The sequence below is a fragment of the Mauremys reevesii genome, linkage group 4 (assembly GCF_016161935.1).
Source record: "Mauremys reevesii isolate NIE-2019 linkage group 4, ASM1616193v1, whole genome shotgun sequence".
NCBI lineage: Eukaryota > Metazoa > Chordata > Testudines > Geoemydidae > Mauremys > Mauremys reevesii.
The window spans coordinates 109,405,365-109,433,017 of NC_052626.1; the positions used below are offsets into that span (position 1 = coordinate 109,405,365).

Here is a 27,653-nt window from a genome sequence, read left to right on the forward strand (position 1 = left end):
CTTGTTGCCCGGTACGGTCTTGTTCATAGAAATTGACTAGACGGTGTTCACTGTTCGCAAAAATGTATCTGTTCAAGGAAATCACTAACTTTCCCCATCACACAGCTTCGGCTCTTTCCCGGACTGCCCCGGCATCCCCCTCGCAGAGACTGGCAATGATTAGACGGCGAAAGAAGAAGACTAGGGACGAGATGTTCGCTGAACTGATGGCCTGCTCCCGAGCAGAGGCTGCAGAGCAGAAACACTGGAGGGAGACCCTATGTGAGCAGCATCGCACACTCATGGAACGTGAGGATAGGTGGCGGCAGGAAGACCAGCAGACCACCCAAACGCTGCTTGGTCTCATGAAGGAACAAACGGACATGCTTCGTCGCCTTGTTGATGTCCTGCAGGACCGCAGGCTGGAGGACAGGCCCCCCCTGCAGTGTCTCTGCAATCGCCCTCCCCCGCCAAGAAGTCCTCCCCCCCCTCACCCAAAAGTACAAGACGGAGGGGCGGTAGGGGCCGTGAGAACTGTCACTGAACCAGAACAGAGCGACCATGTACCCCGCACTTCTCACGTTAGAAATTTGTAGAAGTGCTTCCCTTATAGGCTCAGCCAGTCCCAAATCCAAGTTTCATCCCCCCACTGTTTATTAGATTAATAAAAGATGTTTGCTGTTAATCACTGTTTCGGTCATGTCTTTTCTGTCAGAGGATTTTTCGGTGTATGGGGTGGACAGGGGTTTCATACTTGCACGGTATAGCCTACAGTACCAGGGTACAGACTTGGGGAAAGGATCAACTGCAGGGCACACACACACTGCAGTCAGTAGGCACCAGGGTCATTCTGTGTTGTGTATGCTGCCCCTGGTCATTTCGTAATGTGTATGCTTGTCCAGGGTCCTAGCGCCTGCCACGCCATTAATGTAAAGGCAGGCTGCCCTTACGATGCACTTGCAACGGATCAACGAGCCTATCCGCTGCCCTGAGCCCCAACAAGAGCCCTCATCCACGGACAGATACTCACCCTTCTCCCACACCCATCACCCCTTCCTACGCACAAACCCGCAGCCCACTGCCGTCATCCAAACCCCTATGCAAAGAAGGCACCACTCGCCCCTTCCTGCAAACCCTCCCCTTCATGCAGAACCACTTTCAGCCATCCCCCACCCCAGAGACCTATGTAGGAGCAGGAGGATGTCAGTCCTCTATGGAGGAAGCGGTCTGTACGTCAGTGCACACTGTGCCCAGCACAGTATGCGTCCATGTTTCAACACCAGAACAGAAATGCAAAGTAAAACAAAGATTTATTAATAATGAGTGTAACAATTACTTTGCTTTAAAACGTGCTTTGGAAGTGGGGGAAACTTGGAGAACGCGGCATGTAGCCGCAGATCGAAATCGACACAAACAGACACAGGCCCAGGGTCAGTTTCTCTTGAAAGCAAGTGGAGAGTCATAGGTTACCCTGATCTCCGAGGAAACTTGCTTTCAAAGCCTCCCGGATACACAGCGCTTCCCGCTGGGATATTCTCTCGGCACGGGTGTCTGGCTGAGCGTAAACTGCAGCCAGGAGATTTGCCTCAACCTCCCATCCGGACAAAAAGGCCTCGCCCTTGCTCTCACACAGATTGTGCAGCACACAGCAAGCAGCAATAACTACGGGGATATTCTTTTCGCTGATGTCCGAGCGAGTCAGTAAGCTCCGCCATCTCCCCTTGAGACGTCCGAAAGCACACTCCACCACCATTCTGCACTTGCTCAGCCGGTAGTTGAAGAGTTCCTTCTCTCTGTCCAGGGCGCCTGTATAGGGCTTCATGAGCCAGGGCATTAGCGGGTAGGCTGGGTCCCCAAGGATCACTGTAGGCATCTGCACATCCCCAACCGTTATTTTGTGGTCCGGGAAGAAAGTACCTGCCTGGAGGAGTCTAAAGAGACCAGAGCTCCTGAACACACGCGCGTCATGAACCTTGCCCGCCCACCCAACGTTGATGTTGGTAAAACGTCCCCTATGGTCCACCAGTCCTTGCAGCACCATGGAAAAGTAGCCCTTTCGGTTAATGTACTCGCTGGCCTGGTGGGCTGGTGCCAGGATAGGGATGTGAGTCCCATCTATAGCCCCACCGCAGTTTGGGAATCCCATCGCGGCGAAGCCGTCTATGATGACCTGAACGTTTCCCAGGTTCACTACCTTTGAGAGCAGTTGCTCAACGATTGCGTGGGCTACTTGAATCACAGCAACCCCCATGGTAGATTTGCCCACGCCAAAGTGGTTCGCTACTGACTGGTAGCTGTCTGGCGTGGCAAGTTTCCAGAGGGCTATGGCCACTCGCTTCTGCACACTCAGGGCTGCTCGCATCCGGGTGTCCTGGCGCTTCAGGGCAGGGGCCAGCAAGTCACAGAGTTCAAGGAAAGTGCCCTTACGCATCCTGAAGTTTCGCAGCCACTGTGATTCGTCCCAGACCTGCAGCACTATGCGGTCCCACCAGTCCGTGCTTGTTTCCCGGGCCCAGAATCGCCGTTCCACACCATGAACTTGACCCATTGCCACCATGATCTCCACTGCGCGGCGTACCCTGCTTTCTGAGAGGTCTGCGCCACTCTTCTCACCGCGCTGCTGGAGCCTCCTCGCCCGATTTCTCAGCAGCTGACTGTGGAAGAGGTGGACGATAAGGTGCGAGGAGTTGACAACGGCCATAAGTGCAGCGATGATCGCAGCGGGCTCCATGCTCGGAGTGCTGTTGCGTACGCGCTGAAACTGACAAGACAAGGGCGCGAACAGATTTCCCACCGGCGCTTTCAGGGAGGGAGGGCGGTTGTGAGTGACGGTTGAATGATGTCAGTTACCCAAAACCACCCTCGACACATTTTTCCCCCAGCAGGCATTGCGAGCTCTACCCAGCATTCCAATGGGCAGTGGGGACTGTGGGAACTGTGGGATAGGTTCCCACAGTGCCCCGCTTCCAAAGTCGACGCTGGCCCCGTTACTGTGGACTCAGAAATTCGAATTAGTGTATTTACTGTGGATACACAAATTCGACTTCGTAAGGTCGAATCCACAAATTCGACTTAATTGGATTCGAAATAGTCTGGTAGTGTAGACAAGGCCTATGTCTATAATATGTAACTAAACTATTGTTGTATGTAAAATAAATAAGGTTTTTAAAATGTTTAAGAAGCTTCATTTAAAAGTAAATTAAAATGCAGAGCCCTCTGGACCAGTGGCCAGGACTCCGGCAGTGTGAGTGCCAATGAAAATCAGCTCGTGTGCCACGTTCGGCACGCATGCTATAGGTTGCCTACCCCTGGTCTAAATTCACTCAGGGCTTACATCAGTTTTTTGTCATCATAATCCCTGGCAGAGGCTCCTGCAACAGAAGAACCAGATTGCAGCAGGACAAAGTAGCTGCAACATTCCCAGTGCTAATGCCAGAGGTTATCAGCACAGTCCCAAAAAGGAGCTTGAATTGGCTGGGAAGGGAGCATGACTCTGGAAGGAGCATACTAAGGCCTGGTCTACACTACGTGTTTAAACCGAATTTAGCAGCGTTAAACCGATTTAACCCTGCACCCGTCCACACAATGAAGCCCTTTATATCAATATAAAGGGCTCTTTAAACCGATTTCTGTACTCCTCCCCAACGAGGGGAGTAGCGCTGAAATCAGTATTGCCATGTGGCTGCAATTCGACGGTATTGGCCTCTGGGCGGTATCCCACAGTGCACCATTGTGACCTCTCTGGAAAGCAATCTGAACTCAGATGCAGTGGCCAGGTAGACAGGAAAAGCTCCGCGAACTTTTGAATTTCATTTCCTGTTTGCCCAGCATGGAGCTCTGATCAGCACACGTGGCGATGCAGTCCAAAATCCAAAAAGAGCTCCAGCATGGACCGTACGGGATCTGATCGCTGTATGGGGAGACAAATATGTTCTATCAGAGCTCCATTACAGAAGATGAAATGCCAAAGCATTTGAAAAGATCTCCAGGCTATGATACAGAGTCCGCAGCACAGTGCTGTGTGACAAGCGTAACGGAAAGCCAAAGAATCAAATGGACGCTCATGGAGGGAGGGAGGGGGTACTGAGGACTCCAGCTATCCCACAGTCCCCGCAGTCTCCGAAAAGCATTTGCATTCTTGGCTGAGCTCCCAATGCCTGAAGGGTCAAACATTTTCCCGGGTGCTTCAGGGTATACGTCATCAATTTACACCCTTCCCCCCCCAAAAGAAAAGGGGAAAAATCGTTTCTCGCCTTTTTTTCAGTGTCACTCTGTCTACTGCATGCTGCTGGTAGACGGGGTGCTGCAGTGCTGAACACCAGCATCCCCTTCCTGGTGGCAGATGGTGCAATATGACTGATATCCGTCTTCATCATCAGCCCGTGAGTGCTCCTGGCTGGTCTGGTGAGGTCGGCCAGGGGTGCCTGGGTAAAAATGGGAATGACTCCCAGTCATTCCGGGCAGATGGTACAAAATGGCTGGTAACCATCCTCATCGTAGCAACTGGAGGCTGAGCTCCATCAGCCCCCCTCTTTCATGTCTAAAGAAAAGATTCTGTACTGCCTGGACTATCATAGCAGCTGGAGGCTTCCTCCCCATCATTTTATCTCACTAAAAAGTCAGTGTTTCTTATTCCTGCATTCTTTATTACTTCATCACACAAATGGGGGGACACTGCCATGGTAGCCCAGGAGGGTTGGGGGAGGAGGGAAGCAACAGGTGGGGTTGTTGCAGGGGCACCCCCTAGAATGGCATGCAGCTCATCATTTCTGCAGGATCTCTGGGGCTCTGACACAGAGCGGCTGTGCTCTCTGGTTCTCTAGTAGACTTGCCCCATATTCTAGGCAGGACTGACTATTTTTAGACAAAACATAAAGAAGGGAATGACCAGGGGAGTCATTCTAATTTTTGTCCATGCGCCCCCGGCCGACCTCAGCGAGGCCAGCCAGGAGCACCCATGACAGCAGCAGACGGTACAAAACGGTTGATAACCGTCATATCATCGCCAATTTACAATGGCAGAAATTGCAATAGGGAAATGAATGCTGCTGTGTAGCACTGCAGTACCGTGTCTGTCAGCAGCATCCAGTACACATACGGTGACAGTGACAAGGCAAAAGGGGCTCCATGGTTGCCATGCTATGGCGTCTGCCGGGGCAATCCAGGGAAAAAGGGCGTGAAATGATTGTCTGCCGTTGCTTTCACGAAGGATTGAGTGACGACATTTACCCAGAATCACCCACGACACTGTTTTTGTATTGGGATCTCAACCCAGAATTCCAATGGGCGGGGGAGACTGCAGGAACTATGGGATAGCTACCCACAGTGCAACGCTCCGGAAATCGACGCTAGCCTCGGTACATGGATGCATACCGCTGAATTAATGTGCTTAATGTGGCCACGTGCACTTGACTTTATACAATCTGTTTTACAAAACTGGTTTATGTAAAATCGGAATAATCCCGTAGTGTAGACATACCCTAACTCAGGGCCTGCCTGTAGGGGAGTGACTATGAAACCCCATGGCAGGAATTTAAAGATGCCTTTCATAAGAAACCCTGAGACACAGCAACAGTGCTAACACTGCCAGTTATCTCTCGGGATGAATCCCTCGTGAGAGCCAGAGGCCTTGCTGGTATATATGCTTAGAGATCGTGTGCTGATCACATTTTAAGGGCTTGTCTACATTGAAGATTTTTGCATTAATGTAGGTATATCGGTACAACTCCTTAATCAGCTGCAGGAAAATGATTCTCCCGTTAACACTTTGAAGACAAGTTCTGCATACCCCTTAACAATGAGTTTAGAGGCTTGCCTACTCTAGTTTTTTTTTCCCACTGCTGTACTGTACTAGTGCAACTCTAAAGAGTGGACTTGTTGCACTAGTGTGAAAAGTGACTTGCACCAGTGTGGCTTACTCCATTTAGATGCATTGACACAACTCACTTTTTACCCTGGTACAGCATGTCCACTCTTTAGAGTTGTACGAGTACAGTACATCACTGTATCTACAGCAGTGGAAATATCTCTAGAGTAGGCAAGTCTTTAAACTCATTGTTAAGGGATATGCTGAACTTGTCTTCACATTTTTAAAGGAAGAAGCATTTTCCTGCAGCCAGTTATTTTATAGAGGCATACTGTGGACCAGTTCAGTGGGGTGACCTGGTAGCAGTGAAATACAGGATTTGGCTCATTTTTTTCCAGTTTCTCAAATAACCAAGTTTGAGAAATAACTTGCTCTGATCTAGGAACAGGGTAGAACAGGATGGGTGGATTTTAGTGACAAAAGATATAAGGTAAAAGTTCAGATTAAGTCTGTTACTATGTTTAAAATATCTCATGGACAGTAATCAAAGAGGTATCAAATCTTTACGTTACTATGGAACCCTTCCCTTTGGGGAAATTCACTGTAGCTTAACCCTAGAAGGCTACTAAGGTATTCCTAACTTAAAAGGTTATATACATCAGGGTATATTATCCAGCATAACCAGAATCTCTGATCTGAGTCATTTTCTAGATTATACAGGATTCCTAGGGAGAAAGGAACAAAATAGTCTGTAGCCTTCAAGCATAACACCATATTTGTTTCTCTTAGAACACAAATTTAAATTTCAAGAAACAGAGCAGTGGCTCTTCCTGGGACTACTGAGTGGCAAATTAACCAGTTTTAATACATAGTGGTGAAGAAGCTTCATATATTGGATTGAAAGCAACTACATATACTTCCAGGGATTATAATAATGTCTTCAGCTTCTTCAAAAAAGTGCATGTGGTAATTGTGATGGTGATCTACAATATTCTAAAGTATCTTTGAGATTTTTTTTTTAAAACAGAAAACAAATGAAATTGCAATAGATGCAGCAAGGAAAACAAAAAAGGTCAATATCATGCAACATAAAAGATGCAATATAATCAGTAAAAATATTAGTAAAACTAAACTATACAATAAGTGTAGAAGAAGTGAAGAAATGATAAGAAGAGAGGGAAAGAAAGAGAGATTGCTGCAAGAAGAGAAGAGGTACCAGAGTAAATATAACTGCTGTTTTAATAAGACAGGGCAGGAATTGTCCCCACATATAATCTCATTGCTATGTTCCTTGTAATCTATACATTATTCTTTCATATGAATCTTTTTCACATAAAGATGTGATCCAGTCTTTTGTGATAGGCTTTGAGTCTGTTTTCTTAAAATTTTTTTTGCAACTATAATTCTTATATTTATTTACACTGACACTATGGCCCAGATCCTTAGCTGTGGCAGAGTTCAGTTCAGCATTGCTTATGCTGGAAAAAAATTGCCTTTAGCCTTCTTTGTACTCTCCCAATTCTAAGGCAGGCCAGCAGCTGATTCAGCCCCCTGTGCAGCTTGGACCAGGCTCAATGTTGCTTTAAGATCCTGCCTACATTAGAGAAATGTGCACCAATGTATCAATACCAATACAGATGGTAATGTAGACCCAGTCTTGCACCAATGCACCTTAACCTGATAAGTAACTTAGAGCAGCCTCAGGGCTGCTCTGAAGCCATAGGCGCCGACTCCATGGGTGCTCCTGGGCTGAAGCACACACAGAAAAAAATTGGTGTTACTGTATTTGTGAAAAATTCTCTAATGTAGGGAATTACACCTGTGGAATCTCTTAAGGATCCATATTATACCCGTCTCTCTTCAATATCTATATGAGACCACTCAGAGAGAGTGAGACACAATGGGTTCAGATACCAAAAATATGCTAATGACAGTTAACTAGATCTTTCATTCTCAACTGATGGAACCGCCACCACTGCTGCCAAAATGTCAGGATGCTGACAAGAAACCTCTTCTTGGGTGAAGAGCATCTGGTTCAAGCTGAACCCAGGCAAGACTGTGAAGCGAAGTTGGTTGCAAAAAGGAAACACTTTGAAGAACTAGATGAAACGTTGTTTCCAACTTCCATTGAAGGCATTCAGTCCCATTTATTAAAGTGGTACAAATCTTTGGGGTCTTGGTTGATGCTCCACTAAGTTTGGATGACCAGCATCAATCTGGTAGCATCAATATCTAAAAGTGCCACCATGATCCATGCACTGGTCATCTCTAGGATGTATTATTGTGATTCACTGTATCTAAAGCTGAAAGTGAAGACAGTGACCAGGCTCCAAATAGTGCAGCATGTGGCTGCCTACTTCCTCTATGATTTAGACCTTTGTAAGAACATCAGGCCTGTGCTCAAGTCCTTCCACTTGCTCCTACTTGGCTTCTGATGCCAGTTTAAAGCTTTAGTACTAATCTTCAAAGCAATTAATGGATCAAACCTCAGCTACATCAGAAGCTGAATTTCAATCTATGAACTACCAAGACAGCTGTGCTTCTTTGGGTCAATGCAACTCATAAAGCCAAGGGCAAAGTGTGTGAGACAAAGCCTTCTTGGTAATAGTGATCCAGGTATGAACTAAGCTTCCAGAGTCTCTGTCTGTAGGAAATGCTGCAAACCTTTTCTCTTCCAAAAGGTCTTTCCACCATAAAAATGTCCTAGCACTAGTGTTGAGCTATGAATCAGACTTTCATGAGGCCCTATAGCTTTTCCATGAACCAAGCTCCCATGATTCTTTGGGAGTCATGCTAAGAAGAGAAAATGCTAGCTTGGTAAGAATTACCAGAAAGATACAGCAATTGTTAAGTAAGGAATATTATTTTTAGCAATGTCCTTACTAAAATGTAACAGATGATTACATTAGCTCAATTTGATGGACTTTCTGAAAAGAATCAAGTAAATAACAGATGTCTGACTGTGTAATTAGAAATGTATCCAAAAATGGGCTAAAAATATCATGTGTCTGTATGTGAAAAAGAAGAAAAACTGAGGATGAAACTGTAATCAGCTCCTCTTGAAGATTATTGAAGTCTCAGCTAAACACAGAACCAGACAGGAGTGCAAGCTCACTTTCCCCAGCTACAGGGAATGGGTTCTTGCAGATTGTGGTGATGTATATCTCTTTCTCTTATGTGCTGCCTAATTAATGAAACACTTAATAAATCAAATCAAGCTGACTGATCCTGAGGTCTCTTTAATTACTGAATAAATTTAAATCTTATTAAAACCCTTGGAAGTATCACTAGCACCCCTTTACCCCAGAAAACCCAAATCCTGCCAATGAAAAAACAAAACAGAAAAGGGGGTGGGGTGTACAAAAGAAATGAATAAAGTCTTAAAAAAAAAAAAAAAAGGAAAAACACGAACCCAACCAGATTTTTACCCAAAAAGAGAGAATGCCAGAGGATCCATGAAGTCTGCTAGGAACGTTGCTATTTCTGTCAATTTTACATGGAAGGCGCTTAGATATTGTGACAGTTGGTGGCAGTATAAAACCCTAAAAGAGAGGGGTCCTATCTTATTTTAGCTTGTAATGGTTTCTTAGGGGCAATGGCGACCATGGGAGCACAGTGCACTCCAGCCATGCTTTCTTCCATCCCCAGCACACTTACAGCATGCCCCCATGACAAAAATAAAAGACTTACACAAGGTCCAAAGTGCTGAAGAACTATATTCCTGGAATTACACATCACTCTCCCTCAGATCAATATTATAACAACAAAAAGAGAGGGGCAAAACATCTTAGAACATAAGAACTACCATACTGAGTCAGACCAATGGTCCATCTACCACAGTTTCCTGTCTCCAACAACGGCCCATACCAGAGCTTCAGGGGGAGTGTACAGAACAGGGCAGTCAGAGTGAGCCACCCCTGTTGTCCTTGCCCAGCTTCTGGAAGACAGAGGTTTAGGGTTGCCCTAAGCATGAGGTTGCACACCTGACCGTCTTGGCTAATAGCCATGGATGGACTATCCTCCATGATCTTTAAAATGTTTAACTTGCTGTCTTAATTTTAAATTCATTTACTGTAAACATTTATGAACCAATAATAACCATATAATCCTAAAGCCAATTCAAAGCCCAATGAACTCGAAGGGAGTCTTTCCATTCAATTCTATTTCTGTTCCATATAGGTTTTCATATTGCCCTCCTCACCATAGTTTTGTAGTCCATTGACTTCCATGGCCTTTGCATCAGATCCCAAGACCTCATTCAATTTAGCTGCCCAGAGAAATGCTGCAATCTCGAGCTGTAGCATATTTTCCAGCACATTTGTAACTGTAATTGTCAAACTTTGAACTAAATCTGCTCTTTAAAGGAACTAGAAGGTTATTCCCCACTGCCACAAAATAATGGCTTGTATCATAAGCCCTACCTATTATAATGTATTTAAATAAATTAATTCAATTTCATTCTTTTGATTCTGAGCTATTGTAACAATTCTGTCAGCTTGAAAGAATGCCGCTGGGCTTAATATGTGACTTGATTCACTGTTATTTAATGGAACATCTCACTAAATAAAATGAGAAGAGAAATTATTTTAATGCATTATAGTGAGTTTATCCATGATGCAAACGTTAAAACCTATAATCCTCTGATTGAAGCAATGTGCTAGTAGGCAGCTTTGTTACTGACAGCTTTGGGATTCTTCAATGCCTGAGGTCATCACTTTTCATATTCATTTCAATTTTTTTAAATTAGTGAATGATATGAAAAAATCCGTCTTTAAAAAGTTGGCAGTATCCAACTATCATGTGCATATAAAAAAGAGCATAATTATCATGTGTACTTTGAATCATGTGTCGGTCTGATTCTCCTCTCACTGTTGCTGGTGGAATTCAGAAGCAATTCCACTAAAGGCCAAGGAATTACACCAGTGGAAAACTGGTGTACATGAGAGAATTTATAACGATTAATAACAGCCTCTTACAGGCTATTGTGCCTCCTGGGGATCACAGGTGGTACTCAATTTGCAAAAACGTCACACCCCTTTAGGAGTTGCCATGATGATGATATCTGACTCCTCAGGGTAAAATTCTGCTTTTATTTACCCTGGTGTGAATCACAGCACGTTCCATCCCTGCCATGCCCTCTGTGATTGAAGTGCTAAGAGGGGTGGGGCAAGGTAGAATTGGTTACATTGGCTGTTCATCAGACCCAGCGTGCCTTTCCCCCTTCCCCCATGAGTCACCATGAGTCACCTCTGGTTTCTTCCGAATTCATATAAAGCTTTCTGAAGAAGAGGGGGAGCTATTTGCCTAAACATTCCCTACTGCTCTAACCTCTACTCAGAAGCAATGGCTTGCTGAGCTGCTGAAAAGTCAAAGGCCTCTGTGAGCACAATGACTCAGAGTAACACAGCAGGCACTCACCATCGCGGCGCCTCCTGCTGGTCAGTCTGGGAATTAGCTCAGTCCAGCCTTGGAGAACCTCCTGCTGGCCTGTTTCTCCCTACCAGTACCTGCTTCCTCATCTCCACCACCTCTGTACTTCAGGCACTTCAGGCCCCCTTATCTTGGGGTGCTGCCTCACAGTAGCACCCCCACTCTCTGGGTCTCCCCTGCCAGGGGAACCCCCCTCCCCACCTTGTCTCAGTGGCTACTGCCAGTCGTCATCTAGCCCCCTTTCTCTGGGGCAAACTGCAATCTGTAATGACCACTCTCATCATTAGCAAGGGAGTTGGACCTGCTGCCTTTCTAGCCCCAGCTGTCTCCCTGCAGCCCCAGTACCTCCGTAGGCCTTCCTGCCAGGCCTCAGCCTGGGAGGTAGCCAAGCCTGAGCTCCCCAGCTCAGCCTGCCGCTTCCCCAGCACTGCTCTGTCGAAGGTACCCTGTCTCTCTCAGGCAGCTAGGTCCTTCTCACTCCAGGGCTGGAATGAGACTCTCACAGCTCCTTACTCCCAGCCCTCTTATCTGGGCCAGCTGTGACTTATCATAACTGCCCAGCTGCATTCAGGTACTTCCGTCTTTCTAGTGGATGTCAAGGAACAGGCTTCTCTGAGGTTACTGGCTCAACATCTCTAGCTTGCTGGGATGATGTCAAGGCCCAAGCCTTTGTGAGATTGCCTAGATCAGCCCCTCTAGCTTGCTCAGTTGTCCAGGCAACAGGCTTTGTGAGCTCACTTCAGTAACTCAGCACCGGCAGCTAGCATCTCTGGTGTGAAGGGGCAGAGTGTCATGAATCAGCCCCACTAACTTGCTGGGATGATGTCAAGGTACAGCCTTCAGTGAGGTCTCTAGCTCAGCAACTTTATTGTGTTGGGCTAAACTCAAGCTTCCTGGTTCAGCATATCTAGTTTCCTGAGCTGCAGGGCCGACTCCAGACCCCAGCGCGCCAAGCGCACGCTTGGGGCGGCATTTTGCCGGCAGGGCGGCAGGCGGCTCTGGCGGACCTTCTGCAGTCATGTCTGTGGGAGGTCCACCGGAGCCGCGGGACCAGCAGACCTCCCGCAGGCATGACTGCAGAGGGTTCGCTGGTCCCGCGGCTCGGGTGGACCTCCCGCAGGCATGACTGCGGAAGGTCCTCCGGAGCCGCCTGCCGTCCTCCTAGCGCACCCTCCGCAGGCGCGTCTGCAAGAGGTCCCCCGGAGCCGTGGGACTGGCAGCGCGCCCCCTGCGGCGTGCCGCCCTGCTTGGGGCAGCCAAATTCCTAGAGCCGCCCCTGCTGAGCTGATGTCAAATCTCAGATCATTGTTACAGTTCTCAATTAAGTTACTGGCTCAGCAACACTGGCATGCTGGGCTGATGTCAAAGCACAGGACTTTACGAGCTCACTAGCTCAGCACCTCTAGCTTGCAGATTCGATACCAAGAGATAAGCCACTATGAGGTCACTGGCTCAGCAACTCTAATTTTCCGAGTTGATTTCAAGGCACAGATTTCTGTGGGGCTTAGCGCCTGTAGCTTTGTGGGCAGAAGCCCAGGCACAGGCTTTGTGAGGGCACTGATTCAGCACTTCACTCTTGCTGGCCTTATGTAAAGCTTCATACTTCATACAACTTTAGCATGTGGTTTGATGTCAAGGCATCAGCGTCTGAGAGTTACTGGTTAGCAGCTGTAGCTTGGTGGGCTGATGTCAAAGTTACTGATTCAGCTTTTCTAGGCTTATTGGAGGTCCTTGTAACATGGCCTCAACCTTCAGGCTTATGTGAAGGGCCAGATTTCTGTGAGGTCTCTGGTAAGCACCTTTACCATGCGGGGATGATGTCAGGAAGCTTACTTCTGTGATGTCTCTTGTTCAGAACTGCTAACTCGCTGGGCTGAAGCCAAGACACAGGCCTTTATGAACTGTCAAATCATCAGTCACTCTGGATCAACATACTCTGAGTGATTAGTGCTGGTTGGGGATTTTCAAATGAAATTTTTTTTCAGTCAGAAAATACAGATTCCTCAAAACTGAAACTTTTTATGGGATTGTATCAATTTAGACAAACCTTTAATTGGGAAAGGTGTCTCAGGTCTGGGATGAACTTTCTGGTCAAAACAAGATATGAACTCCCTAGAATAGCCAGTAGGTGAGTGGTGAGGGCATTAAGCGTGGAGGTGGGAGACCCAGGGTCAAGTCCCTTCTGATTCAGAAATGCTGATTCAGAGAAGGGACTTGAATCTCACAACCCAAGTGAGTGACCTAGCCACCTGCCTAGTCCATATTCTGTGTATTTTTGCAAAAAACTTTGAAAGGTCTTGCTTTGCTCCCCATTTCACAATGACAGGAAGGGATAGATGTTTGATAAATTGCAAGGAGAGTTGTTCGAAAATTGACCCATTATATCCTTGTGCTTGTCTTGAATTCTACCCCATAGCTGCTGCCAAGTTTTTGCCTTTATAAATACCAGCAGTGCATTGAGAAATGGAGAATGGTTTATGCTGAAAAATTACCTTTCTTGGAAAAGAAAGTGCAATCTAATGTTACCTATTGTGCTTTAGAAACTCTGCATGGGAATATTGACAAAAGGGGTTGTCTTTAATTGTTGGACCTATCAATCCAATAACTTCCTTGCTAAAGACAAAGGTTTCTTAAACTTCAGGATCAGTTCAGGCAGAATTGTGGAGATGTCTCATACAGATATGTATATTACTTAACTGTACCTTGTCACAAGGTACGTCATTCAGTGTAGACTTAAATTTATCTTCATTCTGCACAAACCAGATATTATGTGCTGTTTATTATCTGTAGTAACTGAATAATGGGGCGAAAATTCCATTAGGATGACTGATAAAATATGAGAGCAGTTATAGTTAGATAACATTAAAATGGATAAGGAAAAATAATCTCGTATTTCAGGGCATAAAGCAATTACAAACTGACGGGGATTAGGAAAAAATTCCCTATGGCAGGTTATGCCATAACTGTCTATTATGGTGTTTCTTTTATCATCACCAAATGAAATTAATAGGCAGCAGGTTTAAAACAAACAAAAGGAAGTATTTTTTTTCACACAACGGACAGTCAACCTGTGGAACTCCTTGCCAGAGGATGTTGTGAAGACCAAGACTATAATAGGGTTCAAAACATAACTAGATAAGTTCATGGTGGATAGGTCCATCCATGGCTATTAGCCAGGATGGTGCAGGGATGATTTAGTTGGGGTTGGTCCTGCTTTGAGCAGGGGGTTGGACTAGATGACCTCCTGAGGTCTCTTCCAACCCTAATCTTCTATGATTCTATGGTGTCCCTAGCCTCTGTTTGCCAGAAGCTGAGAATGAGTGACAGGGGATGGATCACTTGATGATTACCTGTTCTGTTCATTCCCTCTGGGGCACCTGACATTGGCTACTGTCGGCAGACAGGATACTGGGCTAGATGGACCTTTGGTCTGACCCAGTATGGCTGTTCTTGTGTTCCTCTGAAGCATTGGTATTGGCCACTATTATAGAGGATGTATATGGACTAGATGGACCTGTTCTGATCTGGTAATTCCTGTGTTCTTATGGCGCAAGCTTGGGCTGTCAGGGTGCCTGCCATGGAGTCAGAAACCTGGTGTCAGGAGACCAGGTCAGAGGTGGTCTGGCCTAGTGGTCAGAGCAGGAGTGAGCTCTAGTGATCAGAGCCAGATGTAAGAACCAGAGTCAGAACCTGCATGCCAGAGCCAAGGGTCAAGACAGTCTGAACCAGGGCTGAGTGTGAAAACTGTAGTCAGAGTCCAGATGCTAACAGGGGAGTTTGAGTGGGAGAGTTCCCATTGGAGAAGCAGGTATCTGTATTTGCATCTGTCTTTGTGTATTTGCATCTGTCCTTGTAGTGCTTGTATCTATCCGTAGGGGCAGACTGCTGAGCGGGCAGCCGAGCCCTGAGTAGGGGGCGGAGCTAGGCTGAGGAGGGGCCTAGAAAAGCAGCCGCCCAGCCAGGCAGCGGCACAGCTGCCGGCAGCGGCACGGGAGCCGGCGAACAGGGCTGCTAACAGGGGAGTTTGAGTGGGAGTATGCAGGGGGAGGTGGGAGGCGGAAGGGGCAGGGGGTGCGGTGCTGTGTGCCCCAGGTGAGAATGCTGATAGAGGCAGAGACAACAGCAGCCATGAGCCAAGCAGCAGAGGATACAACGAGGATGATTGCATGCAGCAGGTGCGGTATGTACATGGTCCTAGCAGGTGTGCCGGAACAGAGGTATGTATGCATGAAGTGCCGCCTAATAGAGCTGCTGGAAGAAAAGATCCGAGGTCTAGAGATGCAGGTAGAAACCCTGGTAGAGTTTAGAAGGGGGTTTGAGCAGCTGATGGAGCAAAGGCAAGATGTGGCTGAAGTGGAGTGCTCAGGGGTACAGGGGGAAGCAGGGGCTCAGGCCTGTGAGGGGGGAATGCTGGATGGGGAACATGGGCAGTGGAAGCATGTGACCGTGAGAAGCAGGAAGGGGAAAAGGAGGGCCAGTGAAGGAGAAATAGAGCTAAGGAACAGGTTTGGAGAATGAGGAAGGGGTACAGCAGGTGGCAGTCGACGGTGGGAGGGTAAGGAAGAAGAGAAGAGCGGCTAGTCTGATAGAAGGAGGAGAGGAGTCGATGGAGGCAGTACCAACTTTGGGCCCCGGGAGGATGCAGGATGGCTTAAGGGGGACTACAAGGGAGGATAGGAATGGAAGGAGCTTGCAACCAGGGGGAATGGGGGTTAGGTTAGCAGACCGCACTGTCACCAGGCAAAGGCAGGTCTACGGGATTCCATACTGAGAAGGTTGGACAGGCCTGTGACCAGGGCCGATCCGGAGAACAGAAGGGTGTGCTGTCTACCGGGCGCTAAAATACGGGATGTGGACCTGAGGTTGAAAAGGATCCTAAAAGGAGCAGGTAAGAACCTGTTGATCATCCTTCATGTAGGAACAAATGACACGGCTAGATTCTCGCTGGAGAGAATCAAGGGAGACTATGCCAGGCTGGGTAAGACGCTCAAGGAAATCGAGGCTCAGGTGATCTTCAGTGGGATTCTACCTGTCCCTAGGGAAGGGCGAGAAAGGGGTGACAGGATTGTGATGATAAATAGTTGGCTCAGGGAGTGGTGCTATAAGGAGGGCTTTGGGATGTATGGGCACTGGGAGGCTTTCGGGGACAGAGAACTGTTCTCATGGGATGGGCTCCACCTGAGTAGGGAAGGAAATAGACTTCTAGGAGGGAGGCTGGCTCAACTGATCAAAAGAGCTTTAAACTAGGAATTGAGGGGAGACGGTTGGGAGATGTCCAGTCACTCTCCACGCCAAATTTAAACATTGAGAGGGAGGACAACAGGATAAGAATGGATATAGCCAGAGGGAGGGGTTTGGAGGTAATGAAGAGCGGGGGGATGGATACTAGACCAAGAGGTCATACTGGAGGTACTGTGTCCCTACCAAATTGGGTAACAAAGGTGAGAGAAGCCAAACAGCAAAAATTAGGATGTTTGTTCACCAATGCGAGAAGCCTAGGTAACAAAATGGAGGAATTAGAGCTCCTGGTCCGAGAATTGAAACCGGATATCGTAGGAATAACCGAAACATGGTGGAACAGTAGTCATGACTGCAGTACAGGTATGGAAGGGTATGTGCTGTTTAGGAAAGACCGAAACAAAGGTAAAGGTGGGGGAGTAGCATTGTATGTCAATAATGAGGTAAACTGTAATGAAATAACTAGTAATGGAATGGATAATACGGAGTCTGTTTGGGCAATGGTCACATTAGGGAAGAAAACTACTAGAGCGTCCCCTGGGATAGTGATTGGGGTGTGCTATAGACCGCCGGGATCTAGCCTGGATATGGATAGAGAAGTCTTTAATGTTTTTAGGGAGGTAAATACTAATAGTAACTGTATGATCATGGGAGACTTTAACTTCCCGGATATAGATTGGGGAACAAATGCTAGTAATAATAATAGGGCTCAGCTTTTCCTAGACGTGATAGCTGATGAATTCCTTCATCAAGTAGTTACTGAACCGATGAGGGGGGATGCCATTTTAGATTTGGTTTTGGTGAGTAGTGAGGACCTTGTTGAAGAAATGGTTGTAGGGGACAACCTTGGCTCGAGTGATCATGAGCTAATTCGGTTCAAAATAAATGGAAGGATAAACACAATTGCATCTGAGACTAAGGTTTACGATTTCAAAAGGGCTAACTTTACGAAATTAAGGCGACTAGTTAGGGAAGTGGATTGGACTAACATATTTAGGGATCTAAAGGCGGAAGACGCCTGGGATTATTTCAGGTTGAAGTTGCAGGAGCTGTCAGAGGCCTGTATCCCAAGAAAGGGAAAACGGTTCATAGGTAGCAGTTTTAGACCGAGCTGGATGAGCAAGCATCTCAGAGGGGTGATTAAGAAAAAACAGAAAGCGTACAGGGAGTGGAAGATGGGAGGGATCAGCAAAGAAACCTACCTTAATGAGGTCAGGGGGTGTAGGGATGCAGTGAGAAAAGCCAAAAGCCGGGTAGAGATGGACCTTGCGAAGGGAATTAAAACCAATAGTAAGAGGTTTTTTTGCCATATAAATAGGAAGAAAACTAAGAAAGAAGAAGTGGGACCGCTTAAAACTGTAAATGGAGTGGAGATCAAGGATAAGCTAGGCATGGCACAATATCTAAACGAATATTTTGCCTTGGTCTTTAATAAGGTAATGAAGGGCTTAGGAATAGTGACAGAGTGACTGATGGGAATGAAGGTACGGGGTTGGAAATTACAGTATCTGAGGTAGAAGCCAAACTTTAACAGCTTAACGGTAGTAAATCAGGCGGCCCGGATAATCTTCATCCTAGAATATTAAAGGAATTGGCAAATGAAATTGCAAGCCCGTTAGCGATAATTTTTAATGAATCTCTGAACTCGGGGGTTGTACCGTTTGACTGAAGATTAGCTAATATAGTTCCTATTTTCAAGAAGGGGAAAAAAAGTGACCCGGGTAACTACAGGCCTGTTAGTTTAACATCTGTAGTATGCAAAGTCATGGAAAAATATTAAAGGAGAGAGTAGTTACGGACCTTGAGGTCAATGGCAATTGGGACAAATTACAACATGGTTTTACGAAAGGTAGATCGTGCCAAACCAACCTGATCTCCTTCTTTGAGAAAGGAACAGATTTTTTAGACAAGGGAAATGCGGTGGATCTAATATATCTTGATTTCAGTAAGGCGTTTGATACGGTACCGCATGAAGAATTACTGGTTAAATTGGAAAAGATGGGGATTGAAATGAAAATCCAGAGGTGGATAAGGAACTGGTTAAAGGGGAGACTGCAGCGGGTCGTATTGAAAGGTGATCTGTCGGGTTGGAGGGAGGTTACCAGTGGAGTTCCTCAAGGTTCGGTTTTGGGTCTGATCTTATTCAATCTATTTATCACTGACCTCGGAACCAAAAGTAGGAGTGGGCTGATAAAGTCTGCAGATGACACGAAGTTGGGAGGTATTGCCAATTCAGAGAAGGATCGGGATATCCTCCAGGGAGATTTGGATGACCTTGTAAACTGGAGTATTAGTAATAGGATGAAATTCAATAGTGAGAAGTGTAAGGTTATGCATTTAGGGATGACTAACAGGACTTTTAGTTATAAGCTGGGGACGCACCAGTTGGAAGTAACGGAAGAGGAGAAGGACCTCGGAGTCCTGGTTGATTGCAGGATGACTATGAGTCGGCAATGTGATGTGGTCGTTAAAAAAGCTAATGCAGTCTTGGGATGCATTAGGCGAGGTATTTCTAGTAGAGATAAGGAGGTTCTAGTCCCATTATACAAGGCGTTGGTAAGACCTTATTTGGAGTACTGTGTGCAGTTTTGGTCTCCCATGTTTAAGAAGGATGAATTTAAACTGGAACGGGTACAAAGAAAGGCCACTAGAATGATCTGAGGAATGGAAAGCCTGTCGTATGAAAAAAGACTTGAGGAGCTCGGTTTGTTTTCCTTAACCAAAAGAAGGTTGAGAGGAGATATGATTGCTCTCTTTAAATATATCAGAGGGATAAATACCAGGGAGGGAGAGGAATTATTTCAGCCCAGTACTAATGTGGACACGAGAACAAATGGATATAAATTGGCAGTTGGGAAGTTTAGGCTTGAAATTAGATGAAGGTTTCTAACCATCAGGGGAGTGCAATTCTGGAACAGCCTACCGAGGGAAACAGTGGGGGCGAAGGACCTCTCTGGCTTTAAGATTAAGCTTGATAAGTTTATGGAGGGAATGGTTTGATAGGATAACACTATTTAGTCAATAGGTCAATAACGTGCTGCCACTGGTAATTAGTACCGAGAGTCAATGTTGGGATATTGAAAGTCTTTTTCCTGAGTGTCTGGCTGGAGAGTCTTGCCCGCATGCTCGGGGTTCAGCTGATCGCCATATTTGGGGTTGGGAAGGAATTTTCCTCCAGGGTAGATTGGCAGTGGCCCTGGAGGTTTTTCGCCTTCCTCCGCAGCATGGGGCAGGGGTCGCTTGCTGGAGGATTACCTGCTACTTGAAGTCTTTAAACCAGGATTTGGGGACTTCAACTGCTGAGTCAAGGGAGAGAATTATTTCAAGAGTGGGTGGGTCAGCTTTTGTGGCCTGCATTTTGCGGGAGGTCAGACTAGATGATCATAATGGTCCCTTCTGATCTTAAGTTCTATGATTCTATGCCAGAGTCAAGGATTGAGACAGAGCCAGTAATTGAAGTCAAGGGTCAGAACCAGAGTCAGGAGCAGGGCTGGTTCAGAAGCAGGAGCAAGGCTGGACAGGACTGGAACAAGGCCAGGTCCGGGCAGGGTCTAGGCCAGAGCAGAGCTGGTTGAAGGTTGGAGCCTAGACTGGAGCAGAGCTTGGAGTATGGCAAACACAGGGAAGCAGAGAGTCCATGGGTGTGCACATTGAGTAGTCAGCATGCTACTGCTGTTGTGGGGCTTAAAGAACCAGCCTGCTGGCTTCCTCAGCCAACCAGGCAGAGTGGTGCATCAGGCAGCCTAGCTGACCCCTAAGGCTGGCAGGAGACTGAGGAGGCACAGCTGCAGGGCCTTACTTCTGACAGCTGACAGCCCTGGGAGACCTGTCTTAAGCTCTGGCTCACAGAATTCCAGACTCTTTGCTCTGTGGCAGAAAATCTGGGAGCCCCAGATCCCAAGCTTTGAGGCTTCCAGCATAGCCAGGGCTCCTAGGTGCCTGACTCCTCACCAGTCAACTTTTTTGTTAAGAACTGGAACTAATTTTTTCCACAACTTCAGAATTTCCCATGAATGGAAATTCCAGCTTTCAACCAGCTCTTGTTTTAGACACACATCCAGTTAAAATGTTCTGGGCTGAATGTCATTCATAAGAGTGTAAATCAGGAATAACTCTATGGAAGTCATTGTGGTTATGCTGGTGTGAGATTGGAATCAGGTATACAAGATTAGTTGTCATGCTAATTTAGCTGTTAAGCATTTTGTGGGAATCCACTGCTTCTCACATGTCTGAGTGCACATTTTATAATCTGATATGAGATTTCTGTGTAATTCACATATCAAATGGGTCTTTGTTCACTGGCTTTTGTTTACCATTGCACTTATGTATATTTACTAAAGCAAGTAAAAAGGGGGAAATTAGGTTTGATTTTATACAAATGGCTATATCTACAAGAAAGAGGAGAGCAATATGAAAGAAAATAAGTGAATGAATCTGTAAATGTTATATTTGAATGATTTGGGTGATGGTTAATATTATAGGTAAACATCTGCCCCCAGTGGTTATAAATACGAGCTACAGTCAAGAATTGGTATGAGGAGAGTGTGTGAAAGAGAGGGTAGGAAGAAGAACAAAATAAAGTTATGTCTGGGTGCCAAAGCTTTTTCAGTGCCAGATTCTGTTCTCAGTTACACCGGTGTAAATCTGGATTAATTCAATTGCAATGGAGTTTCTCTTGATATGTAATTGTGTAAATGAGTGCAGAATCTGACCTGTACCATTCAAAACTCAGTTCTTATACCTGTGACTGTCTTTTCTTCAGAGTTCTTAAGAAGATAGAGCTCATGCTGCTCTTGTTTACTTCCTGATCTTTCTACCCAATTTTTTACAGAAGCCTCTCAGAATCTCTGCCCACCTGGCTTCTGCTCCAGAGCCCCTCTGACATATGATCACATCCTTACAATGGCTGGATTAAACACTAGATTCAATAGGCCCTGAGTGTAAGGCCCCTGACTCTGGGATTATGTGATATACAAGATGACGGCACAGTGTATTGATGCTAACTCTTACACTACTGTCCAGAGTGTTGCAATTTTAATTTTTTTTTAAAGCCGCTTATGGTGTCAAGAGAAAGCTAGATTTTGTGTTTTTGCCCTTGCTAAAAATGGACACCATTTTCAGTTATCTATAGAACTGAAGCCAGCAGCTGCCCTCAACTAAGATGATTTCCTTTTGCCTGCAGCATTGCAGCTGGAATTGCCCTTAGTGAAGATGGCCCTTGGCTCTTATTATTCCTATTAGGACTGAAGCCAAGCAGCTCTCAAGGAAGATAGGAGCCACCTGAGATAGTGAGGAGACAACGGAATGTGGAGAGAAGGGGTGTTTGTTTAGAGTAGGTTAGGGAGAGAGAATGTGAGGGTGAGAAGAGAATGCAGAGAGAGCATTGGGACTTTGGGAAGCAAGAAAACTGGAGGAGCAGAGAAGGAGAATATGGGGGTAAATAGAGATAGGGATTCTGTGGGAAAGGAGCAGGGTTGGGACTTGGGAGAAGGCAGTCAGAGCAGGATGGGGCAGGGAGACCCATGACAGAGCAGGAGACTAAAATAGTGAATGGGGCGAAGAAGGGGAGATATGGGTAGGAAAGTGAGAGTGGAGGAGCTGAGTGGGGAGGGGAGGAAAGGGGTATGGAGAGTGATTAAATTTAGTGTCCCCTCCCCTAGCGGGTAGAAGAGGGTAATTGGAGGACCTCTCTGAGCAGCCCAGCAGGTGGGAGAGGCCTGCATATCTGAGTGTGCATTTCAAATTGAAATTTCAACCTCAAATAATTACACACAATTAGGACTGAGCCTTTCCCCTAAAAGCTAAAAAAATGAGGTGACAGCCAAAAAAACAGCCACCACCAAAATGCATTGATTATATTTAAAAATCTCATGGGTTTTAAATTTAGTCTCATGGTTTCTTGGCGTGGTCTAACGCATGGTTTTTGAACTCCTAGGGTTGGCAGTACAGGTAATAGCATCATGAGCATCCTGCAGAGCGCTACAGTAGAAGCAGACTGCTGGCTGCAGGAGAGGCTGCCGGCCAGGCCCTCCTCTCCATTGTAGAGATGGCTCATCTAGACCTATCCTGGTAAGTATCTGTGGGTGCCCACTACTGTAGGTCTGAGTGTTCAGCCAGGCCAAGGCTTGCTACCTCCTTCGCTGGCCACAAGTCTCAGGGTTTGGGAAGGCCTCAGACCAAGGAGAAGAGGGGTCCTACACCACTGCTGCCTTTGTTACACCTCTTTGTGTGGATGGGTGGGGATCCTCCTTCTCCCCAGCTCGCTGCCGCTATTCCCGCCCCTACTGCCCTCCTCAGTAACCATCATTCCAAGTAGACAGTTCTTTGTGAATGACCTCTGTCTATTACCCCTAAGCAGGGGGTAAGGGAATCTGATATTTTACTGTCCCTAGGCCAGGATTGCCTTAATTCAGGCCAGGAATACCGGATATGTTCTACGGTGATGCCGGAGGCTCCAGGCAAAAACAGCTACTGGGGGTCCTCTGCCCGCTCCTTATAGCTGAGGAGACACCAGTAGTGTCTCCTGTGCACCCTTTGTAGGAGAAGCATTGGCCACAAGGGGTGACCTGCCTCATAACTTCACACCAGCTTCTCTGTTATCACCCTCAGAGAAGCTTAGGACTGTTCTGTTGCCATTCTGCAGTACATGGTGAGAGAAATCTGGGAGCAGGATATAAACCTGACCTCATCCAAACCCCTGAGCAATGCTGTCCTGGGTCTCTTAAAGAGAAGGATTCTGCAGAGGGACTGAGCCTTTGGCCATCTTTCCCCCTCCATCATATTGTCTCTAAAATAGGGAAGTGGACTTTGCCCTGAGTCCAGAGTACTGCACACCCAAGCATTAAATAATTAGTCAGGCAGCCCAAAATAATGAGATTGGCTTAAAAATCATGAGATTAAAAAAAATCCATGTTGGGTTCTTTTTATTTTTCCTCAGGTAATGAGCCTTTAGGGGACACCTGCTTCATATTTTCAAAGTTTTTTCTCTAACCACGAGGGCTGGAAATTTTGTTTATTTTTTAGTGAAAGCTAAGATTCTCAAGTAATCACTTGACTCCATTGGCTAGGATGTTAAGAAAAACACTTAAAACTGTGTAGTGCATTAAAAAATAAAAATAAAAGTCATGAGAGGTGGCAAAACTACCACAAAATACCTAATAGGTCATCTAATGCCAGTTCTTTGGAAGAGAGGACCAGTCTGTTGTTGTGTTATTTAATGACTTGCTCTGGTGCCATCTTGTGGTGCTTTAAAAAACAGTAAATTAATTTAAAGGTTAACCTGTTCATGCTTCATGGGTGTGTGTACTGTAGTGAGTTATCCAGAAGTTGTTGCTGGCTAGTAAACTCTGAATAGACTAATGAAATTTTAGCTGAAACAGGGCTGCTGGGCCTTATATTTTACATACTTTACATGGTTCAAAAGAGGAAATAATGATTAGCAAACATTATTTGCTTACATCTTAGATTTCTGGGTCAGTCACTCTAACTATAATCAAACATCAGAGGGGTTAGCCGTGTTAGTCTGGATCTGTAAAAGCAGCAAAGAATCCTGTGGCACCTTATAGACTAACAGACGTTTTGCAGCATGAGCTTTCTTGGGTGAATACCCACTTCATCGGATGCAAGTAGTGGAAATTTCCAGGGGCAGGTATATATATGCAAGCAAGAAGCAAGCTAGAGATAACGAGGTTAGTTCAATCAGGGAGGATGAGGCCCTGTTCTAGCAATTGAGGTGTGAAAACCAAGGGAGGAGAAACTAGTTCTGTAGTTGGCAAGCCATTCACAGTCTTTGTTTAATCCTGAGCTGATGGTGTCAAATTTGCAGATGAACTGAAGCTCAGCAGTTTCTCTTTGAAGTCTGGTCCTGAAGTTTTTTTGCTGCAGGATGGCCACCTTAAGATCTGCTATTGTGTGGCCAGGGAGGTTGAAGTGTTCTCCTACAGGTTTTTGTATATTGCCGTTCCTAATATCTGATTTGTGTCCATTTATCCTTTTTCGTAGAGACTGTCCAGTTTGTCCGATGTACATAGCAGAGGGGCATTGCTGGCATATGATGGCATATATTACATTGGTGGACATGCAGGTGAATGAACCGGTGATGGTGTGGCAGATCTGGTTAGGTCCTGTGATGGTGTTGCTGGTGTAGATATGTGGGCAGAGTTGGCATCGAGGTTTGTTGCATGGATTGGTTCCTGAGCTAGAGTTACTATGGTGCGGTGTGCAGTTACTGGTGAGAATATGCTTCAGGTTGGCAGGTTGTCTGTGGGCGAGGACTGGCCTGCCACCCAAGGCCTGTGAAAGTGTGGGATCATTGTCCAGGATGGGTTGTAGATCCCTGATGATGCGTTGGAGGGGTTTTAGCTGGGGACTGTATGTGATGGCCAGTGGAGTCCTGTTGGTTTCTTTCTTGGGTTTGTCTTGCAGTAGGAGGCTTCTGGGTACACGTCTGGCTCTGTTGGTCTGTTTCCTTATTTCCTCGTGCGGGTACTGTAGTTTTGAGAATGCTTGGTGGAGATTTTGTAGGTGTTGGTCTCTGTCTGAGGGGTTAGAGCAGATGCAGTTGTACCTCAGTGCTTGGCTGTAGACAATGGATCTTGTGGTGTGCCCGGGATGGAAGCTGGAGGCATGAAGGTAGGCATAGTGGTCGGTAGGTTTTCGGTATAGGGTGGTGTTAATGTGACCATCACTTATTTGCACCATGGTGTCTAGGAAGTGGACCTCCCGTGTAGATTGGTCCAGGCTGAGGTTGATGGTGGGGTGGAAGCTGTTGAAATCGTTGTGGAATTTTTCCAGAGTCTCCTTCCCATGGGTCCAGATGAAGAAGAAGATATCAATGTAGCGTAGGTAGAGAAGGGGCGTGAGTGGACGGGAGCTGAGGAAGCGTTCCAGGTCGGCCATTAAAATATTGGCATATTGTGGGGCCTTGCGGGTGCCCATAGCGGTGCCACTGATCTGGAGATATATATTGTCATCAAATTTGAAATAGTTGTGTGTGAGGATAAAGGCACAGAGCTCAGCAACCAGTTGTGCTGTGGCATCATCAGGGATACTGTTCCTGACAGCTTGTATTCCATCTGTGTGTGGGATGTTTGTGTAGAGAGCCTCTACATCCAAGGATGGTGTTTTCTGGAAGGTCACCAATGCATTGTAGTTTCCTCAGGAAATCAGTGATGTCACGGAGATAGCTGGGAGTGCTGGTGGCATAGGGTCTGAGTAGAGAGTCCACATATCCAGACAGTCCTTCAGTGAGAGTGCCAATGCCCGAGATGATGGGGCGTCCAGGATTTCCAGGTTTGTGGATCTTGGGTAGTAGATAGAATAACCATGGTCGGGGCGCTAAGGGTATGTTGATTTGTTCCGGTGTTAATGTAGGGAGTATCCTGAGTAGATGGTGCAGTTTCTTAGTGTATTCCTCAGTGGGATCTGAGGGATGTGGCCTGTAGAATTTGGTATTGGAGAGTTGTCTGGCGGCCTCTTTTTGGTAGTCAGACCTGTTCATGATGACTACAGCACTTCCTTTGCCATCATATGCCAGCAATGCCCCTCTGCTATGTACATCGGCCAAACTGGACAGTCTCTGCGGAAAAGGATAAATGGACACAAATCAGATATTAGGAACGACAATATACAAAAACCTGTAGGAGAACACTTCAACCTCCCTGGCCACACAATAGCAGATCTTAAGGTGGCCATCCTGCAGCAAAAAAACTTCAGGACCAGACTTCAAAGAGAAACTGCTGAGCTTCAGTTCATCTGCAAATTTGACACCATCAGCTCAGGATTAAACAAAGACTGTGAATGGCTTGCCAACTACAAAACCAGTTTCTCCTTCCTTGGTTTTCACACCTCAGCTGCTAGAAGAGGGCCTCATCCGCCCTGATTGAACTAACCTCATTATCTCTAGCCTGCCTCTTGCTTGCTTATATATACCTGCCCCTGGAGACTTCCACTACATGCATCCGATGAAGTGGGTATTCACCCACGAAAGCTCATGCTGCAAAACATCTGTTAGTCTATAAGGTGCCACAGGATTCTTTGCTGCTTTTATGTAATCAAACAGTATGCTTTAGAGGAGTCTTAGCTACAAAAGTTCAGGAGGGAGGTGGGGAGGGTTCTTTTCTCCAAACTAGGCTGAAATTAAAGATTCCTCTACAGCTGGAATAATTTCTTTCTTCAATGGACAATTTTCAGACCTGATGTCTTCGTATTCTGAGGATTATTTTAAGTGATATAAGTTACTGATAGCTGATAAGTTGTGCCAAATTCTGTCATTGTCTCCAATGTTATTTGTGCTGGGCACAGTCAGAATTAAGGGCTAATCAAAGGCAGAATTTGGCCTACTGACTTTAAACTATAACAACAATATAACGCTCTTGAGTAATTCTTTCCTTTTTCTAAATATAGTAACTCCTCACTTAATGCTGTAGTTATGCTCCTGAAAAATGCGACTTTAAGCGAAACAATGATAAGCGAATCCAATTTCCCCATAAGAATTAATGTAAATGGGGCGGGGGGGGGGGGCAGGGGTTAGGTTCCAGGGATTATTTTTTCACCAGACAAAAGACATTATATACATATACAGTATAAGTTTTAAGCAATTTAATACTATACTCAGCAATGATAATTGTGAAGCTTGGTTGTGGTGGTGGAGTCAGAGGGTGGAAGAGGGTTGATTGTCCCGCTGCTCCTCCTGCTGTTCTTGCTGAACTTTCCCAACTCAAAAAAACACATCCGGAGATTGATGTTTTGCTTTCCTTTTTTTTTTTTTTTTCCTTGGTAAATTTCTTTATGCCAGTTTGGTGCAGCTTGACTCGCAGCTGTGATCAGGTCAGTGAATATTCTCTGGCCCCAGAGCTCTGTTGAGAGTGTGGACCACCAACACCCCCACTCCTAGGCCTGCAGAGTCCTCCCCATGCGAACTCTGCGGGTTTGGGCTTGACACGGGAGCCAGGCAGAGCAAGACCCAAGGCCCCATCCCGGCCCACCTCTTCTTGCCCCCTCCCCCAAGCGTGTCACATCCTTGCTCCCAGCCTCCCTGCACGCCACAAAACAACTGATTGCAGCGGGCAGGAAGCACAGAGCAGGACGGGGAGGTGCTGATCCACGGAGCCTGCCATTGGGTGGGAGGCACTGGAGGGTGAGGTGAAGGGCATTATAACCGAACATTGCACAGCTTTAAACGAGCATGTTCTCTAATAGA

At 46.2% G+C, this 27,653-nt stretch overlaps 2 long non-coding RNA genes across 3 annotated transcripts; one reads left to right on the forward strand and one right to left on the reverse strand.

Annotated features, from left to right (window-relative positions):
- Positions 1-9,483: 9,483 nt before the first annotated feature.
- Positions 9,484-11,983, reverse strand: LOC120404319. Its single transcript, XR_005597940.1, has 2 exons — positions 11,204-11,983; positions 9,484-9,722 (listed from the first exon to the last, which is right to left on the reverse strand). It is a non-coding gene; the product is annotated as an uncharacterized LOC120404319 (long non-coding RNA).
- On the forward strand, positions 11,960-27,265 carry LOC120404318. 2 transcript variants are annotated; one of them, XR_005597939.1, is made up of 3 exons: positions 11,960-12,045; positions 22,389-22,522; positions 27,249-27,265. It is a non-coding gene; the product is annotated as an uncharacterized LOC120404318 (long non-coding RNA). The 2 variants fall into 2 exon arrangements; XR_005597938.1 differs by lacking the exon at positions 27,249-27,265 and adding an exon at positions 23,391-23,555.
- The last annotated feature ends 388 nt before the right edge of the window (positions 27,266-27,653 follow it).